An 8,884-nucleotide genomic window follows, 5' to 3' on the forward strand; every position below is an offset into this window, starting at 1 on the left:
CAATGTAGTCAGTGCCCCGCCCATTCACCGAGACCTTTGACCGTACGCCGTGTAACAGTCGCATGATCACTAGGATGAAGGCCTGTGGGATTCCCAATCTGCCCATCACCGCATGCAAAAAGGTATGATCCACTCTGTCGAATGCATGATCGAAGTCAATAGCGACGAGTGCCCCACGCACTCGGCATGCCGCTGCTAACGCGATGATATCTCGGTAGTCACTGAGCGCCGTATGTACGTTGCTCTTACCGCCGAGGCAAGTTTGATCTATGAGGAGTCTATCAGAAAGTGAAGACCGCAGGCGAGCCCCAAGGATGCGCGCGAAAATCTTATAGTCGCAGTTCAAGAGAGTGAGTGGTCTATAATCTCCTGGATTTCTGCCACCGCGTGGTTTGGGTATTGGGATGATGATACCCTCCGTGAATTCGGCAGGTATCTCAGTCTGCGCTAACAGGAGTTCGTTGTACATCTGAATCCAGGTCCGTCCCATGAGGTATGCAAAGGCGCGGTAAAATTCAATTGGGAAGCCGTCCTGTCCTGGGGACTTGTTCGGAGCCCCCCTGGCAATTGCTTCTGTCAGCTCGTCCTCTGTTATCGCTGTGATGAAAGTCTCTGCATCCAGTGGTGGTCCTCTATCTGGCATTTCCGAGATGACATCATGTAGTGTCTCGTGGTTCACATGTACAGGTCCATATAACTGGCGGAAATAGTCGGTAAACACATGCGCAATATCACGCTGGTGCACAACTTGCTGGCCAGTTTCAGAGATTAGTTCCCTGATCAATGTCCTGCGTCGTCGTTGGCGTTCACGTACCACGTGGTGCATGGAGGGGGTTTCGGCAGCAACTGTGTCCGCCAATCTCGCCCGGATCATTATACCTTCCATTCTTAGTCTCGTCAGCCGTAATAACTTGGCTTTTATCCTGCGCATGGCCGTGTGCCTTTCCGGCGATGGTTGTTGGGTCATCAGCTCCCTCAGGGCTGTAAAATAAAAATCAGCCGTTGTGCGGTTCCACTGCGATTTGTCCTGCCCGTATCGTATCAACGTTCGCCGTAACGTTGGTTTTGCGCATTTAATCCACCACTGGAGAACCGAGGTGTATGCTCGTTGGCGGCGAACGCAGGTCTCCCAGGCCGCCTCTATCGACCGGTGACATTCAGTGTCACGTAAAAGTGCACAATTCATTTTCCAGTGACCTTTACTCCGCCATATCTTCTGACGCGTTAGTGAAATCGTACAGACGTACGCCATATGATCCGTAAAAGCCGCTGGCCAGATTTCGGCATCCAGTATCGTCGTCCGTAGAGCTCGTGTCACGTACACTCTATCAAGTCTACTCGCCGAGTGTCCCGTGACAAACGTATAACCCGGTCTGTCACCATGCTGCAGTTCCCAGGTATCCAGAAGCGCCATTTCGGTAATCAACGCACGCAGTTCCATGCATGGCACATAATGAAGTACTTGGTCCTTTTTGTCGACGACACAATTAAAGTCGCCGCCCACTATATAGTTATCAAAGCGCCCAGCGGACAACGGTGCTATCTCTTCGGTGTAAAAAGTCGCCCTTTCTCTTCGTTTTGTGGAGCCAGATGGTGCGTATAAATTGATGAAACGAACGCCGTCGACAGTGATCGCTATGCCGCGTGCCGAAGGGAGAGACCTGACGTCCTCCACTCCTATTCCTTCCCTGGTGAAAATCGCCACACCGCATCCACTTTCATCATGCACTGAATAATGTGCCTCGTAACCGTAGAACTCTGGCGGCGATGTGAAACGCACTTCTTGTAGGAGTACAATATCCACGTCCGCAGCGCGTAACATATCTTTCAGCATTTGAATTTTAAGCGGTGTCCGTATGCCATTAATGTTTATCGTGGCAATGCGGTACGCCTGGCTTGTGTTCATCAGTTGTAGGGCGGTGTCATTAAGCGTCCATCTGCACCCCCAGCGCTCCTCAACACACTAAGTTGGTCAACATTTCCCGACCCCTCCCGGCCTCTGGCCAGGACTGTCCTCAATCGTCGCGTTCGTATTTTCATCCTGTTCCTGTTGGTCCATTTCTTGCGCCCAGTCCCCCAGCATATTTCCGGAACTGGTCGAAGGATGGGAGGTAACGTTGTCATCGCTCTGATGTTGGACAGTTGTCATCTCCACTTCCGCCTTCCGGTCGCCAGAAGGAGAGTTCAAGTTATCGTCGCTGTGTAGTTCCTGCATCGTCATCTCGGTATCTGTTGAATCCACTGGTCTCAGGTCGATACTGTCGTTGTCGTCCACTGTCCCCTCGGGACTATGGCTATCGTCAGCAGAAGTCAGTCGACGCTTCTTTCTTCTCTTCGGCGAACGCTGTTTCCGTTGCCTTGCTTCCGCATCGGCTGTTGGGGTTGCGTATCCTCCGTCTTGGGCCTGGCCTATCACGCTCTCGGTGGAAGCACTGGCAGCCACCACGGATGAGCCTGGAGTGGCCGTCAGCTGCATCTCTTCTGTGGTGTCCTGTGTCTGCTGTGGTGGAACCGGTGGTCGGAGTTCCAGCCCGTTGGTGTCCATGTTCTCTATAGGGGGCAGCTGCTGGTGCCCATCGGAAGTCTCCCTCACGTCGCCTCTCAGGGCTTCCACAAAGGTCAACGGTAAGACAGTCGTCGGTTGTGGCGCCTGAACGTCATCCCGTGGAGTTTGCACTAAACGTCGCTGGAGGCATTCCGAGCGGACGTGACCTTCTTTCCCGCATCCCGAGCAAGTGCGAGGTTGCCCATCATAGATTATAATCGCTCGACAACCTCCTATGTACAAATAAGAGGGGACGTGCTTGCGTAGTTCTATCCGTATTTGTCTCACCCCATTTAAAACGGGGTACGTGGTAAAACTCGTCCATTTTTCGGCCACATGGGATAGAACTGTACCGTATGGTCGAAAGGCGTCGGTAACAAGTTCAGACGGGACCTCAAACGGAAGTTCGAAGACTCGTATAGTGCGGATCCCCATTCCCGCGTGATCGACTGTAACCGCACCAACATTCCCGTCGGCATGACAGAAACGATACCCGTTCGGTGATCGTTGTAGAAGTCTTTCGCAAGCAGCCTCGTCAACAAGCTTGACATAGACGACGCTTGAAACGAGCGATAAATTGATTCCCACGATTTCCTGTGGATCGATTTTTACCTCTTCTCTGAAGAAACGTTCAATCTCGTGTGCCTTTGGTCGTGTATAGTCGTTCGCAAAACTGAACTTCAAAGTCGTTTTTCTGTACGAGTGTGCCATCACAACACCGCACACGCGAAGCTGCTCCGGCATAAACAAACAGGCGCGCGCACCACAGCGCGGCCGGCAGGCAACACGGTCCGCACTGTGTCACTGCCGAAGGCAGACTGATTAAAACTGTGTGCCCGCCCGAGACTCGAACTCGGGACCTTTGCCTTTCGCGGGCAAGTGCTCTACCAACTGAGCTACCGAAGCACGACTCACGCCCGGTACTCACAGCTCTACTTCTGCCAGTACCTCGTCTCCTACCTTCCAAACTTTACAGAAGCTCTCCTGCGAACCTTGCAGAACTAGCACTCTTGAAAGAAAGGATATTGCGGAGACATGATTTAGCCACAGCCTGGGCGATGTTTCCAGAATGAGACTTTCACTCTGCAGCGGAGTGTGCACTGACATGAAACTTCCTGGCAGATTAAAACTGTGTGCCCGACCGAGACTCGAACTCGGGACCTTTGCCTTTCGCGGGCAAGTGCTCTACCAACTGAGCTATCGAAGCACGACTCACGGCCGGTACTCACAGCTTTACTTCTGCCAGTACCTCGTCTCCTACCTTCCAAACTTTACAGAAGCTCTCCAGCGAACCTTGCAGAACTAGCACTCCTGAAAGAAAGGATATTGCGGAGACATGGCTTAGCCACAGCCTGGGGGAAGGAAAGCTGGCAGAAGTAAAGCTATGAGTACCTGCCGTGAGTCGTGCTTCGGTAGCTCAGTTGGTAGAGCACTTGCCCGCGAAAGGCAAAGGTCCCGAGTTCGAGTCTCGGTCGGGCACACAGTTTTAATCTGCCAGGAAGTTTCATGTCAGCGCACACTCCGCTGCAGAGTAAAAATCTCATTCTGGAAACGTCCCTTAGGCTGTGGCTAAGCCATGTCTCCGCAATATCCTTTCTTTCAGGAGTGCTAGTTCTGCAAGGTTCGCTGGAGAGCTTGTGTAAAGTTTGGAAGGTAGGAGACGAGGTACTGGCAGAAGTAAAGCTGTGAGTACCGGGCCTGAGCCGTGCTTCGGTAGCTCAGTTGGTAGAGCACTTGCCTGCGAAAGGCAAAGGTCCCGAGTTCGAGTCTCGGTCGGGCACACAGTTTTAATCTGCCACGAAGTTTCATGTCATCGCACACTCCGCTGCAGAGTGAAAATCTCATTCTGGATACTGGTTGGTTATTCTGGGTCCTCCAGACATCAGTCTTCTTTGGTGCCTCATGTGGCATTGTAGGAACGTAACTTCGCCTGGGTCTCGACTTTTTTACCATTTTAAAGGGAAATGAAGGACGAGAGATTGGGTTCAATGGCTGTTCCACTTCCTCCCTTGTATTCGAACCGAATATAGAAATTAAAATTTTACAGTTCGACCCTCCATGCAACAATCTAGTATCACAACCATTACACTACGGCGACTGCGCTACTCGGCTTCTTATCCGACAATATGTTCCGAACCATGTAAATCGGAGGTAGTCAACCTTTTCTACATACCACTCACTTTTCTATCTCTGCTAGTAGTAAAATTTTCTAATCACTTGCCAGTTCCACAGCGACAGCAATTTATAAAGTAGGGAAGTAACTTTGCTTTACAAAATTTATGAAGAAGAGTTACAACAAGTTGAAGCATAAACTAATACTGGGTTGGTTCATAAGTATTTAGTGTTTTCCTATACGTTTAATAAGCACAACAGATACACATAGGAGACTTTAGCAATCAATAATATAGTCTCCTACACTATTTACAACAATCTGTTCGATTCCGTGACTGTAGAAATCAAATGGTTTTGGGGCGAAGAACTGATCGAGCCATGTGTGAAGCGCATTTTCATCCAGAAAGAAATTTCCTTCAAGGTTGTTCGATAGAGGCTGGAAAAGGCTGGAAAAGATGAAAATCTGAGGGCACAAAAACTGGTGCGGAATGACTTCCCAATACAACATTGTTCAAATGGCTCTGAGCACTAAGGGACTTAACATCCCAGGTCATCAGTCCCCTATAACTTAGAACTACTAAAACCTAACTAACCTAAGGGCATCACACACATCCATGCCCGAGGCAGGATTCGAACTTGCGACCGTAGCGGGCGCGCGGTTCTAGACTGAAGCGCCTAGAACCGCTCGGCCACCAACGGCCGGCTTACAACTTTGTATAGTGGTTTTTGTTAGTCTTGCAGAATGCGGGAGGATGTTATCTACAGGAGTATCACTTCATGCAGTCTTCGATTGCGTCTGCAAGACGTTTCAGTTAAAAATGGTTCAAATGGCTCTAAGCTCTATGGGACTTAACATCTGAGGTCATCAGTCCCCTAGAACTTAGAACTACTTAAACCTAACATCCATGCCCGAGGCAGGATTCGAACCTGCGACCGTAGCGGTCGGGTGGTTCCAGACTGAAGCGCCTAGAACCGCGCGGCCACCACAGCCGGCACGTTTCAGTTGTTGACAATAAATGTCAGCAGTGACGGTTACACCCCGGGAAACAAAAAAAAAATGTTCAAATGTGTGTGAAATCTTATGGGACTTAACTGCTAATCAGTCCCTAAGCTTACACAAAAAATGGTTCAAATGGCTCTGAGCACCATGGGACTTAACATCTGCGGTCATCAGTCCCCTAGAACTTAGAACTACTTAAACCTAACTAACCTAAGGACATCACACACATCCATGCCCGAGGCAGGATTCGAACCTGCGACCGTAGCGGTCACGCGGTTCCAGACCGAAGCGCCTAGAACCGCACGGCCACTCCGGCCGGAAGCTTACACACTACTTAACCTAAATTATCCTAAGGACAAACACACACCCATGCCCGCGGGAGGACTCGAACCTCCGCCGGGACCAGTGGCACAGTCCATGACTGCAGCGCCTGAGACCGCTCGGCTAATCCCGCACGGCCCAGCGAAGCAACTCGTGCTACACCATACCGTCAATGTTCCACAAGATGCATAACGTTTTTTGGAGATGCGTGCAGCTCTTTGTACGGGACGTAGCTGCCTTTTTGGGTTCAACCATTCATCCCTTTTCCTTACGTTAGCATGAAGACGCTATTTGATGTGTTGGCAAATGTGCCAACACCTTGTAGATAGAGGAGGCCGAAATGCATGCTATCTAACGCAGACGGACGTGAATTCTGGAACAGGATAAGTAGTGAATTCTAATAAGAAAAGTATGCAGCTCCTCGAATACTTAACTTTTAATTATCCTTGTTGGTTTACAACGTTCTGGATGAGACATTTCATACGATAACTATCATACTATGTAAGGCTAATGGCGCCTTGCTAGGTCGTAGCCATGGACTTAGCTGAAGGCTATTCTAACTGTCTCTCGGCAAATGAGAGAAAGGCTTCGTCAGTGTAGTCGCTAGCAAAGTCGTCGTACAACTGGGGTCGAGTGCTAGTCCGTATCTCGAGACCTGCCTTGTGGTGGCGCTCGGTCTGCGATCACACAGTGGCGATACGCGGGTCCGACATGTACTAAATGGACCGCGGCCGATTTAAGCTACCATCTAGCAAGTGAGGTGTCTGGCGGTGACACCACACTATTTCTCGTCACCAGTAACGACACGTTATAGGAATAGTCGGTGTTGTTCACAAGGAAACTGATGACGAACAATTAGAGATGGTTTTTGTGATTTTGGCTTAGAGCCTGCGGTACCCATACAACCAGTGTTTGAACATTCCCGACTGCATACAAATGTTGCACGATGGTGGAATGATCACAGTTCACCATATTTGTCAGTTCTCGAGTACACCGACGTGGATCGTTGTCGACTAGTACGTTTAAACGATCTGCATCAGACCCAGAAGGTCGTCCTGAACGTGAAGAGTCATTAATGCAAAGCGATCCTCCTTAAAACGAGAAAATACGTTTCTTTCTATGCTCTGTCCAATGGTATTATTGCATCAACACCGCCAATGTTTTTGGATGCCTCCACTGACGTCACCCCTCTACTGAACTCAAACAGAAAAATATGTCGCAAATGTTCCGATTTCTCCACTTGGCATTCCTTTTTCTAGTGTCCGCAGCTCCACTCATTGTCTCCAGATGACACAATGACAAGTAAACTCTGATAGCAAAAAATAAAGACAATCGATAAATAAACCCAGTGCCACCGGAATACCAAGATACAAAACAAAAACGCTACAAACCTATGCATCAACCTAAAATTTGCTTACAAAATACTTTGTCGGAATATTATGAAAACTTAATGAAAATGTTTTCAGAACCCATACCGCCTCCCGCCCCTCACCAAAGCTGGAACGCCCACTAGTGGCCCAGCTTCACCACCACTGGTGTATGTTCAAATGTGTGTGAAATCTTATGGTTGGTTGGGTTGGCTCTGAGCACCATGGGACTTAACATCTATGGTCATCAGTCCCCTAGAACTTAGAACTACTTAAACCTAACTAACTTAAGGACAGCACACAACTCCCAGCCATCACGAGGCAGAGAAAATCCCTGACCCCGCCGGGAATCGAACCCGGGAACCCGGGCGTGGGAAGAAATCTTATGGAACTTAACTGCTAAGGTCATCAGTCCGTAAGCTTACACACTACTTAACCTAAATTATGCTAAGGACAAACGCAAACACCCATGCCCGAGGGAGGTCTCGAACCTCCGCCGGGACCAGCCGTACGGTCCATGACTGCAGCGCCCGAGACCGCTCGGCTAATCCCGCGCGGTCCCTCTGGTGTAAATTATACGCTTTTGCTTTACTGTTATGTGTTTTAACTGAGCGCGTCTCAGCGGCAAAGGTGGGGAACAAGACTATAAATCTCCAACATCGGTGTCCACAAAGCATACGCAAGATGACAAATGTAACAGACCAACCGTTTCCGTTTCAGATTCGGATTTGATTTCAGTCTGCCACACTTACCAGTTTCACAAGATGACACTTCACTTGTTGCTTAATCTGATCAGATCTTGTTATAAGTTTGAGTTCCGCAGGTTCTTGCAGGATAATATGAGCAACAAATGTATTTCCTTTTTTGTAGTAACGAGATGCTGATAGTAAGTGTAAACGCCGATTAAGGCTGTTACCGACTCTTATCACGGAACTGTTACTGCAATAGTAGACATAGAATTTGAATAAAAACATATTGGGTGTTAGACAGCATTATTTTGAAACATTGAAAACAAATACAAAATCAACGTTCCGACAAACTTAGCAGCAGTCTCCTTCAGAGTGCAAAACTGTCAGAATGATACGGATTAACACCCACGAAGATTTCATTCAAACTGACTCTGACTATGGAAGATTGTTTACAGTTTCAGGTAGAGTTAGTTACGCAGTACTTTATTAAACTTTCCGTGCACAAAAATACAACGCAGTACATGTAGTGCAACACGCCCGTAATTTAAGTCAATATCAATTACTGTATGTGTATTTAGTGTAACATTAATTAAAGTTAATTCGAGATTTACATATGTGAGCACACACATAGAAACTACAGCGTTACGTATTTGGAGTGGTGCGCTACAATAATAGAAGCTATATGTAATAAGCATTATTTTTTTTATATGAAATTATATTAATTACATGTCAGGACTTTGACAATTACTAAAGAAATGGTCAGATGCCTTAGTGTTTGTGTTTAGTTTTCAGCGAGTGTAATTGACTTATCTTGAGAAATAATTTTTACAATTAAGTCACAGGTAGAGAA

General features: G+C 48.1%; 1 non-coding gene across 1 annotated transcript; it reads right to left on the reverse strand.

Moving 5' to 3' along the window:
- Positions 1–3,678: 3,678 nt before the first annotated feature.
- Trnas-cga (transfer RNA serine (anticodon CGA)) lies at positions 3,679–3,753 on the reverse strand. The gene has a single exon. It is a non-coding gene; the product is annotated as a tRNA-Ser (tRNA).
- Positions 3,754–8,884: the final 5,131 nt, after the last annotated feature.

This window comes from Schistocerca serialis, chromosome 3, assembly GCF_023864345.2.
Source record: "Schistocerca serialis cubense isolate TAMUIC-IGC-003099 chromosome 3, iqSchSeri2.2, whole genome shotgun sequence".
In the NCBI taxonomy this organism is placed as follows: domain Eukaryota; kingdom Metazoa; phylum Arthropoda; class Insecta; order Orthoptera; family Acrididae; genus Schistocerca; species Schistocerca serialis.